Source organism: Vidua macroura, chromosome 4 (genome assembly GCF_024509145.1).
Source record: "Vidua macroura isolate BioBank_ID:100142 chromosome 4, ASM2450914v1, whole genome shotgun sequence".
Lineage (NCBI taxonomy): Eukaryota > Metazoa > Chordata > Aves > Passeriformes > Viduidae > Vidua > Vidua macroura.
In genome coordinates, this window is record NC_071574.1 from 5,644,264 (window position 1) to 5,656,740 (window position 12,477).

Here is a 12,477-nt window from a genome sequence, read left to right on the forward strand (position 1 = left end):
TGGTTGTGACTGGAGTGAAAGGAACTGGTCCTGACTCCAGCTGTGCACAGCTGTAGTTCACAACTCTCACTCTGCCCTGAGCCAGTCAAAGAGTGCCATGCATGAGGGATCCCTACATTGTCCCTTCCTGGTGCTGTATCTGGCATCTGCTGACTGAGATGCCATCATCTAATGTAGCATAATTTTGGAATCTACGAAGAAAACAAACAAACCAAAACGGACAAATGCTCATAAGCTCTGCTCAGTTTTGGCCTGGTAAGAGCACAAATCTAAAAGGCAGCAGCTTTGTGTAAACAGAAATTATGAAAAGTCAGTTTTGCTGAGGAGTCCCAGATGCAGCACAGTTTCTTGTTTGTCTGTGACTGGTTTGCAAACCTGCTGAGAACAGGGTGAGTAACCACACTTGCTCTTGAACAAGTCCAACATGATAATGTGTAGCAGTGTTAACAGCCAGGCCACAGCATGTCACACGTTGAATTGTCCTGGCAGCCCTTGAAGAAATCAGTTTAACTGCTTAAACATAGCATACCCTAAAGAAAAATGCTTTAATGCTGAAGCTTTCCTTTAAAAGCATCCATTTTCACCAAACCCCCCAAACCCAATACTATCAAAAAACCCCAAAAGAAACCATGAGCACTTGTTTTAAATTAGTCTAAATAAAAACTTTAAGAGCAAACAGAAGGGAAAGATTTATTACATAGTGGGAAAAACATGGGATAAAACAAATGAAGCAGCATTTCATTTGTAATGATTGACAAGTGTCCACATGCAGTAACTGAAAGGAACTAAACCTTATTATCCCAAGTGGTGGCCTACAAGTTAGAGAAAATCAGTTTGCTTTCAATATGTAAGTAAAACAAGCAAAATATTTTGCTTGTAGATTATTTAAGTGTTTTCTGATTGTCATCTGGAAAAAAAAAAAGCTGCCTTTTCATAAGTATTTGCCTGTATTTTGATGTTATTGTCAAGCAAACAAATAGGCTATTATTGTACAATATGGGAAAGCAGTCATCATTACTATTCTGAAGGGCTAGAATCTGTTTAAGAATGTTTGAAAGCACTTGGAGCATTGCCATATTCTTTTTCCAGTGTGTCTTTACAATGCAGTTTTAATTCACACGGACCATATGCCATACTCTCCTTGCACCCAACTGCAATTACAGCCTTACCTATGAGAGCCTCCTGTCCCTATGGCTGGAGTCCTCATTAAAATTTGAGAAAACACTGTCTGCCAACTTAAAAAATAGCCCCTAACACATAGAAAACCCCAACAAACCAGAACTCCTCTCATGCACAGTTACTATAGACTAAAGAACACCAAGTATCAGATTCATCTGGACAGAGGTCCAAAGTCTGCTGTGAAATACATCTTAAGTCAACAGTGCCTCCAAGAGGCACTTGGAGAAAGGATTAATCTTTCCTTAAGGCAGACTGCTAAAGTGGAACAGATAAAATATGTTCTAGGACAGCTTATTTCTCCTTAGTGTGAATGCGGAGAGGGTATTGCATTTATCTAACAAAACACACGTCTAATTTAGGCAAAAACTCCACTCCAGGAGACCCGAAAGAGACTAGGGGAAATTGAATTAATCTGATTTAAAGCAGGAGGCATGGTTCTTTTCGTTTCATATAGACACCAATCACTGTTTTTTAAGTTGCAAGAAAATCAAGTCTAATTCCGTAGTTTTTTTCCTATGCAAAAAAGCCCTCAGGATCTAAATTGCCTGCTACCATTCCATGTGTGCTTTGTGTACCAGGATCTTGACTCCAGGTGAGTCAGCCAGGCACCCATACCAGACATCCATCCCTATTTCTGGTGGTCTGGCTGTACTTGGGCACTGCCAAGGGCAGAGGAACACCTCAGTGTTGCAGCTGAAGGAGTCACAGAGATTCTGAACTGGATCCACCCATAGACTTCAGATCCTGGTAATGCAGATTAACACTTTTCACATTATGCCAGTCAATCTAAAATTATTAAATCAAGTTGTAACCAAGCTGTTATCAAAAACTCTCAGGAGAGGAATTGCCTAACTTTAAGTGTATTTATTTTATATGTGAATACAGTGTGTTCCATGACTACCACTACTGGTTTATCGTGGGTTTTAGTCTTATTTTCTGTTACAATTCTGTTACAATTCATCCTTACAATTATGGCTCTTACAATGCAGTTCTTTTCAAGCAAGTTCTATCTTCTCTTCACTAGAGGGCACCCCATAACCACATATAAGCAACTACCAGCCTGATAACATTACAGCAAGTAAAATAAAGTTCTTGACAGGACAGCTGAGTTTTGGACAAAAAAAAAAAAAAAAAAAAAAAAAAAAAAAAAAAAAAAGCTGATGTATTTAACCTTCTCACTGTCCCCGTTCAGCTCCACCAGATGACGCTGTGTACTTGCAAAAGAATTAAATGTACCATTTTCTCTCTAACCAAGACTAAGTGCAGATCCAAGGTTGAAAACGTCTAGATATTACTGACAAACAAAAGGCTTTTGCTGACTTTGACCTTCTATTTACAGCCCTTAATTTGCACCTCACTCATGTGCCTGGTGAGAAAGTTGTTGAAGGCTCCCCATTTAAGTCACGCCGCTCAAACTGCATCACCAAAACTGGTGCTATGCACTTTCCTGCTCATGTTTAAGCACCATAACCTATTTGATTCTTGCAGGCCCAAGATCCAACATAGAATGCTCCACTTGAGCCAAACTGGGCTATCACCTTCAAAACGGAATATGTTGGATGATTGTTTCCACACAAAATGTGCTGGGATAGAAAGCTGTTGCAGGCCTTTTCCTCCCCTGGGCACTCTTTCATTTTGACCACCAAGACTGGGGATAGGAGTTTGCCTTGACAAAAAAAAAGGACTGCCATAATTTTCAGGATCCTACTCCCAAAATTCAGAAAAATTAGCTGTCATGCTCTTTCATGAGATCATTTTTGAGGTGGTGTCCAAATTCTGGAGGAGGGCTCCTGGCAGTGGTGACAGGACAGAAGGAAAGAACCTAGCCCAGTGTGGGTGGTGCAGATATGTGCTGCCCAGGGGAGGTACACAGCCAGCACCAGCTTTCTTTCCTGTCACATTTAGTACAGGAGCAATCTCTAATGCATTCAATTCTGGAGATGGTGTCCAAATTTGGGATGTGAGCTCCTGAAAGTAGGTGAGAGTACCTTTCCATGGGAAGAAAATCATCTAACCCTACTGTTGGTGGTGCAGATGATGTTCTGCCTGGGGAAAGCAAGGCCAGCAAAAGTCTGTCTCAGCACTCTTTTTGTGAGAGAAATCCCCAGACATATTCAGATTTGGAGGTGGTATCCAATTTTCTGAAGCAAGCTCCGAAAATTATGTCAGTACATTTGTTACATTAAATAGTGACCAAGAGTGAGGACACCTGCTCCAATGGTTTCGTGTCACACTGGATGAGCTCATGGAGATCAAGAAGGCATTGCCTGAGGATAGCTTGCATCAGTTTAATTGCATGAACAAGTGGTCAATGTCTGTTCACAATGTCCCCTTTGAATATTGGGGATGATAAAATACTGTGGCACGTGCTTCTCCTCTGGTTGGTTTGTCCTTGATACACTCCTGGGTTGCTTACAGCCAGCTGTGCAGAGATCCAGGTGGTCCCACATGGGGATGAGAGCCTGCAATGCTTCCTGTAGCTGAAGCAAGAAGACCTCTGTAGAAAGGTGACTGGGGGTAAACTGCCTTTAGTTATGATGAAACATAACTTCTGGAAACAGTCATGGGATGTAGGTGAGCTTTCCTATGATCACCGAAGAGAAATGGTTTTATTTCAAAACATCTGAATATCTTGTTAGATAAAATCTTCCTTTTGCTTGCTTCTCCCGGTGAACTTAGTAGTTAACACCAAGCCCAACATATTCTGGGTTATGTGATGGTCTGCTATCATGTTTGGGGGGAACATGAATTTTTGTTGAGGGGGAGAGGTCATTTTATTAAAATGTTAGTTAGTCTGCTGAAAGATGTCTTACATGTCTTGATGAGAGGCATTCATTTCCGCATTGTAAAGAGATGGATGAAAGGTGCAGATATGCTTGCATTTTTTTTTTTCTAAATGGCTAAGCCTCTAAGTATTCAGCTCTTAGCTGCAGGCTTTTAGTACATTTTGCATGAAAATGGTTGTCTGACACTCAAGCTGCATTTGCTTCTGTGTGGTTCCTCTAATGTTTCCAATTATAGGCAGCTTCCCGGATGCACTTCAGAGAAAAAAGCATTTTAGCAGAGATACAAGTGGTTGATGCCTGATGGTTTTGGTTAAGGCTATAATTTCTTTTAGCATCTAGATTTCTCTTGAGGCAAAACAGTGATAATGAAAACCATGATCCTCTGTAAAAATGTCGGCTGAAAGTGAGGAGTAGTTATATGTCAAATGGTTATATGGTTCCCTCTTTGACATAGTTTGTTTTCTTCTGTCTCAGAAGGTAACTTTTGTATTTTTAGTTTTGAAATGGTAAATCAGGATGTAGAAGTTCACAGCTGTAACTGCCATGAAGTCATGAGATTACAATAGAATGAGAATACAACTGGGTAATCCGACCTTGAGACTGCAGGGTAATTTTTAGGAAGGGTAGAGGAGTAAGGCTACCCAACTGAGCTTCTGTGACATAAATGTGAATGGTCTATCTAAAGCAAACTACCAGAGCGTAATTGAGAGAAATGATGACCCAGCTCAGTACTTAGGACCCATACTTTGCATGTCAGACTAAACAATTCTGATGTTGCTGCCTTTCTTTGAACAAATCTCATTAAAATCTGACAGAAAGTGCCCCTGCAATGTTTAAAGAGTAGAAATACATCTAATTATGTGCATACAGGACTTTAGCTTCTTCCCTTCAGGCAAGTGAAGGGGAAGGCAGAGACCAAAAATAATCCTTTCAGGCTATAGATACTGTTAGATGGAAATTTTAGCCCCAAGGCAGATGGATAATAATATCTGTCAAGAGAGAGAATAGTGTAGAATTTTTTGCAGTAAGCATTGATGATTTAGAGTTGCATTCAGTGATGGCATTTGCTGAAAAGGTTTTATCAAATCAGACAGGCAATTGATGGGTATCCATGTGTTAGAAATCACCAGCTGGTTTTGGTTTTTTGGGGTTTGTCTTTTTTTTTTTTTTTTTTTTTTGCTACTCTATTAACTTTTGTATTGCTCAGGTAGAGGAAGGATGAAATGAGCTTTGTCCATTCAGCAGGGTGTTTAGCCTAGAGCAAAAGAGAAGACTCACAGAACTGAGCTTGTAGCATGGCATAGCCCTGCATGTGCAAAAATGGAGATGGGGAGATAACAGAGAAAGCAGGAATATTTTGTATGGGAAAACATACTGGATCTATGAACAGAAAGGTCACAAAATTACAGGGAATGCCCTAACACACATGCAGGACCTTGCACTCAGCCTTGTTGAACTTCATGATGTTTGTACAGCCCCACCTCTGAAGGCTGTTAGGGTTCCTCTGGATGGCATCCCTTCCCTTGAGAGGGCCCATTGCACTTGGTGTCATCAGCAAACTTGCTGAGGGTGCCTTCAATCCCACTGTCCATGTCCCAGGTATTTAACATCACCTGACTGCTGAGGAACACTCCTGGTCACTGGGCTCCCCTTGGAGAGTATGATAGTGAGAATAGTTCATTTTTTTAGCTTTTGTTGACCCTATAGTGAATGTCAGTTTTTGGTAATTGCAGTGCATTTGGTGTTGCAGGTAACTGAATTAATATCTAAGTTCCTCTGGGCTGACTGTGACAAGGTACACTCAGAAGGCTTTCCAGTTTGTCTTGTCCAGTTTTGGTTTTTTGGTTTGTCTTTGCAGAAATGTTAATACTTAAGTTTAATACTTCTATAAGTAGCACAAATGTATCCCTAGAATGAAGGTATTTCTTGAAGGTCCATACTCAATGTTTATGGTGAAAAAACAATTTGGTTACCCTGTCCGACATGGAAAAGTAGAAACATTCTTTAGTTTGCCTGCTATCATCAAACACTTAACACTCTTCTAGCATCTCCTGATTCAAGCATCCTCCTTTCCTAAGAAGTTTTAAGAACAGAAGAAGCATTAAGAAAATAAAGGAGGTAAAGAGGTAAAGGATTAGTTTATCAAAGAGACTTAGAAGAGCGGTGTGGCTGTTAACTGTCATTATCGCTGCTAATGCTGCAGCGAACACAAACCAAATTAGTCCTGTGTGCTAAACTCTTTTTGATGTTGAGGCTTATTTTACTTGCTATGTTGAGGCTTATTTTACTTGCTGCGTTCAAAAAAAGAAGTTCTGAAGAAATTAAAGCCTAAGAAAATGTCTGTCAGATATAAATCCTGTTCTTAAGGCTGTTTTCTTGCTGTGTAAGAGTTCTGGGGTTTGAGTCATGCTGCAAGCAAGCATGCTAGAAAGCTGGGTGTTTATAGATAATTTGCCAGCATGCAAAGTGTTCTTCTCTTCAACCTGCTGTGTGGCCATGAAGATCAGATGAGAGAACTTATGAAGCTTCCTAATGGGGAATAGGAAGAAGAGAAGTTTGCACAGACAGTTGTGCTGCAGCAAGAACCAAGAGAAAGCTTGGTTCAGCAAAGCTTTTCCCAGAGCAGGCAGGGAGGGAATAGGGCTAGAAAGAGACTCTGTTTAAAAGGGCATTACAGAAGCAGGTGAAGGCAATTGTTGCTGCACTGAAGGGTTCTGAAGAGGGGAATACAAGGAAAAGTGTTTCAGGGGTGAAATGAGTTCTTCATGCACTGTAGCATTGGAAAAACGGCGATCTAGTCTGTGTGGTATATGGGCCATAGAATATCTGGAAATTAATTTGTTTTTACAGTATCATTTTTAGTTTAGAAAGCCACCTAATTGCCCAATCTTTTGCCAGAGGTGAGAGTTCATTTTTTTAACCTATTTTCAAGTTTATAGCTATTTAGTTCTGTGCTTCCTAGGGATTTTTTGGTGTTTGAAAACTGTAGGCCAAGAGCTGATCTCTGTGAAACCCCTGCTATGGAATTAAATGCATTTAGGGATTATTTCCCACTTGTGTCATGAGAAATCTCTCTTAGAGTTTGCTTAAGACACTCAGGTTGTATTTTAAGGCAGGTAAACTTAGGTGTCCATGTACAGGCATGTAAGCTACAGCCAAGCATCATGGCTCTGTTTATGAGTCATGGAGTGCAGATCTATAGAAGAAAACTGAGTTTATTCATAAGAATATGAATGGAGCCAAGGTAGCCTGGAACCTGAATCCCAGTCTTACAGCATCACAGAACGTGTTTTGTGTTCTAAGTTGGTCAAACACCTTGTAATGCCAACTCACACACCTCCCTGGAGTAGGAAGAGCTATTGAAGAAAGGAGGGTACAGTAAAAATGTGGGAAGCAGTAACTTTATAAAAGGGGACAAAAGGCCTGTCAGAAGGCAGAAAGAACAGAACAGTCCTCTACATAGGTCTGAACTTAAGGGGAAAGTGCTGAGATGGCTAGAAGAAAAGTCAGGCTTAGGAAAATGGAATCGAGCGATACACACACGAGAAAGGAAACACAACAGCCACAAGAGATGAAGATGAAGGTGCCCACACTTTTGGGTTGTGGGCATGTAGGCACTGGAATAGCTCTTGATGGCTTGCAAGTAATCAATTATATCTTGTGTATATGCAGGGGAAGAGAGGAAACTGCTAATTATGGGTCCAGCCCTATTTTAGCTTTTTGGAATAGTAATGAGGAAGCTCTGGAAGCAGGGAAATGAACTGCAGCAGGTTATTTGTCATCACACGCTGTGGTTTGAGGTTGGTTTTGTGGTGGCAACGTGGAAGTGAGAGTTGGAAGATTCAATTACCATCACCACTTTTTACTTATGCAGTGAATCTCTCAGCACTGTGTGGCTGCTCTCTCCTGTGGATAAAAGAAAGCTGATGGGATATTCTTTGTTTATTTTGCAAGGATGATTTAGGCCAAGTTTCTAGTTGCAACCTGTAACTTTCAAACAGTAACAGAGAAGATGGAAAGTTGCTCAGAACTCAAAAATTAACTTCTTAAATTAGTCTTGATGATCCTCACAGTCTCATTGGTTTAACTGGTTTCTTGACTGATGAGAGGTGGCTGTTTTAAATTAATTTGAAAAATTTCACACACAGGTCTGGCACTGGCTGTACTGAAATTGGCTTTGAAAGTGCTAATTCAATTGAGAGATTCAACTAGAGAGCGTGGCCTTGGCAATGCAGGATCATTCTCTGAAGGAAGACAGTCTGAAAAGGATGGCACTTTCAGAAATGAAATTAGGTCAGTCTAATTGAACAGTGCCTTTTTCTCTTCCCACCCTCATGGCTGTAAAATGTATCCATCCATTACTTCACAATCTGCAGGGTTTGCACTGCTTATTTCTTACACAGCGAGTTTGAGGATCCAAGTGAAAGCCTAAACATGTTATTAGCATTGTACTGTGATGCACCACTGTTCCATCCTGCTCTGGAAAAACAGGTTTTAGTCTCCTACTAATGAACACCTGGTGGTCTGTTGGCTTTTCAGGGATCTGTGTAAACAAGCAAGCACATGGTGCCCATCCCACCTTAAACTTACTGTTCACAGGCTTCTTGACTCTCCAAGTTTTGAAGGGAGCATGGAAGTTTTAAAGACATTAAGAAGGAAATTACTTCATCAAAAGAGGAGAGGAGGTTTTGGTTCAGTGTTGCAGTCAAGTAGCAGGACATTTATTAGTCTTAGTTCTCATTGTTTGCCCTCTTTGGAGAAGAACAGGGCTCCATCTTGGCCAGAGTGTGTCCATGAGGGAATCCTATGTGCCAAGCAAATAAAGCAGCTGCTATCCAGAAATGAACCTGATTTGGGTGGGTACCTAAAATTCCAAATGTCAGGTCAGTGAAAAAGTATTAGCAGTCAGCCTGTTCACAACACTGAATTCAATAGAGAATTGCTACCTCTGGGGCATTGTTTGCAGATGGAGAGGTTTAATAGTTTCTCAGTGTGAAGTGTAAAATGCAACTACTTTTCAGCTGTGCAATATTTCCCTGTAATAATCCCTGCATGTGTATCCTTCAGAAAAACCACAGGGCTTTTAATGCTTTGAAATACTGTTTGTATGCTAGACTCTCTAGGAGGGAAGGAGAGAAGTGTGGCCCCTCTCAATCTGTAATCCTGCTTGCAAATAAGAGGCTTAAATCTCCCCAAGTCACTGGCTCCATCTGTTGCTTTCTCTCCTCCTCTGCCAATCTCTCAGAAAGCAGCACTGAAATCCTGGTCACAGATTGTTTTTTCTCACTTGAGACCAGAGGCCTGTCTGGATTATTTTCAGACAATAACAGCAAACAGGTCTCAATGCAAGTTTCAGTTCTTTGAATTTTCCTCATAACTTTGTTCTAAATTTTACTTCTTGCAATTGCTTGGCTTGCAAAGGGTGTTGAGCAGACATTCTCACTGTAGCAATGTCATGTCAAGCACCCATCTCTTGAGCTGAGAATGTCAGGTTCAAGAAGTGCTTAGGTAATATTTTTCTGTGCGTTCTCATAGGGAGATAGAATAGGATGGTTTTACCTTTGTATTTTGCTTTCCTGTAGATAGCAAGAGGTACTCCCTGGATTTGCAGCCTTATGCCAGTACAGTGGCAGTTTTATAGGTAGTGAGTCAGCTGTAGCTTGAAAAAAAAATTCTCAGGCTGAAAAGTAACTAGAATTAAACCCAGAAATATTTTTTTAGGAAAGAAATGGAATAGCTGCTTCTAAGAAGCTTAATACTTTGAAATGAAGACAGGAAGATTCAGTGTTTTGATTACTTGCTTGCAACAATAACCAAGAGATGAGGGAGAGCAAACTAGATATAAAAGAATTTTATGTCAGTGTTCTGTACATTGGCAAGACACTGCCTTTTGATTACTCTTTTTAACTTCCCACAGCCTCAGCATCTTGCTCTGTGGCACCAGGCTGAGCAGCTCTCAGCCAGCAGCAGCAGCTGACCCCTGGATCCATTCAAAAAGCAATCTTTTCCATCTTGGGTCTGTGGGTGCCTCGGGCTCTGTCACCTGCTGAGGTTGCTAATAGCTTCCTGTGGTCTGTAGCTGAGATTGCAGGGAAGTTAATGCAGTTCTCCAATTGGGAACAAATTATTTAGGAGGAGAAAATCATAGAATGTGTGGAAACTTTTGGGCTTAGAAATGAGATATCTGCCCTTTTTATCTGACAGCTCTCTGAGTTTTGAAGGGAGCCAAAGAAGCTCCGATGAGGGGCATTTTCTTACAGTAGAGGGAGTAAATGGTCAGTTCATACAAAGCTTATGAGGTAAGTAGTCTACTATTATGCAAAAAAAAAAACAAAAAAAAACAGCTATGCTTGCAGGCATCCATTTATTTTAATGGACATTATTTGATTATCCAAAGATTTAAGGGACAGCATATGCTGAAAGTGAAGTATGAGACCATAAGAGGCAGAAATTAGCTCAGGTGCTGATTTTGGCCAGTCATGAATTTAGCAGTAACAAGGGTCCTTACTTGCTGTCTCTTAGGTGGCTGAAATTTTAATATAATATTTTCCTGATTGAACCAGTTAGGAAATCTGCAAGGAAAAAAAGCCTCTGCATAAATTCTTTTCTGTTCTGTCTGCTGTTTCAACAACACATGTGTCCAAAGTGAGTTGTATTGATGTTAGACTTGTCCCCTAGCCCATGGTGATAGAGGATGGGTCAGGGAACCAAGGCAGCAGTTGGCTCTGCAACCACTAAAGCAACATCACCATTACTGGCTCTGTGATTCTTATTATTTTTTTTTTTCATTTGATGTTGTAACAGACATATATTAACCCTGGCTGACATCAGACATGTTGTCCAAACATACCATGGAGGACTAATCCACAGTTTAGATAAGATGATAGCATTCAGCAGAGGTTAAGTTTAGTTGCTTTTGAACCTGGCAAATTTGAAGACTGAAACTTGCCTAAGTGTCCAGATTATCTTAATATTTATATTGTCTAACTCTGGGAGTTTAACTTTGTTTCTTTGTTCTTACTGATTGCACTTTTTAAGTATCATTTCTGTAAAGTGCTGGAGTGATAGTTTAGGGCATCTGTCAGTTCCTGTCATATTCTGTCCAGTTCAATGAAAACCTGCTGTAGTTCAATGGTTACAGGTGCTTCTCTTGAGAAGTAGTGGTGAAACAAACAGTGATTTATAAAAACAAGGGACATAAAATTGTTCACTGAGTTGTGTGATCTGAACAGCTTACAAATATTAAACACTTTTGCAGCAGTTTAGAAATTGGTATACTAATTAACAAAATGTTAGTTGTTTAAGAATCTAGAGATTCATTCTAGAAGCCCAGAGATCATTTCCTCTGCAGTCACTCAGCTTTCCATTTTGCAACTGCTGTTCAAGGCAAACTTATTGAAGAGGTTGAAATCCATTCCTCTTTACACAAATGTTTTATAGAGTATGTGCATATGAGTATTAAATAGAGTATTAAATTGTGTCACCATGAACACATTAGAGAGGCATTTCCTATCTGGATAAGAGCATCCATTATATAAACCTCTCTTATTACCTGAAATCCAGAAGGTTTTTATAGAAAACTTATCAAGCCTTTGTCTCAAAATTTTGTCCTCTGCCCCAGGTTGTCCTGTGTGTTTGTTTGTTTATTTATTTCCCCCCTATAATTTATATCTGTGGTACCTCTCTCACACACACATCCCATTCCTGCTTCATAGCAGACAGCAATGTCACTGACTGGGTCAGCAAGGCAGCCTTGCAGGCAGCAGAACTCATGTACCTGAATATTTAGTTCAGTGTAAACACTGAATCTTTTCCCAGGTTCAGGCAATATCCATGTATTTTAAGTGGCTTCTTTGATAGTGAAAGTACTTTTGCTATCATTTGATACTCCTTTGATACTCTTTTGAAGGACCATTTATGTCAGGTATCCTTTGCCCCAGTGTTTTGTAAAGCCCTGCTTTTGTCTTTGCTTATCAGGGCATTGAAAATGCAGCAGGAGTTCTTCCTGAAGAGGTGAACCTGAGCAGCTTTTCAAAGAGAGCGTAAACCTCAGAGATCCTACACACAATTGCAGCCTCCTGAATGGTGTTTGTAAAATCTGGCTATCAGGTATGGCTCTGAAAACTCCACCTTCTCATGTGATTATTGCTTGGCATAATCCCGAAGTAATAATCTTGTTTGGAAAAGCTGCAGGTTCAGAAGTGAAAGAGAACGGGACAGTAATCCTGCACTTGCAAGCATATTCAAAATCCATGCAGGTCTAGAGATTACTATATGCATTTTGTGGAGGAAGTAGCTCGTTAGGATGAGTGACCTCGGGTTTGGAAACACTGATTTAGTTGTCAGATCTTTTTTAGAATGCTCTACAGATCCACACAGGTATCTCTGGTGTGAATGGACATGGTAAGGGGCTGATGACATTGGCTGACAGAGGAGAGTACTGTTACCAAAGTCAGTGAGCCAATGCTTCTCTTAAAAAAAAAAAAAAAAAAAAAAAAAAAAAAAAAAAAAA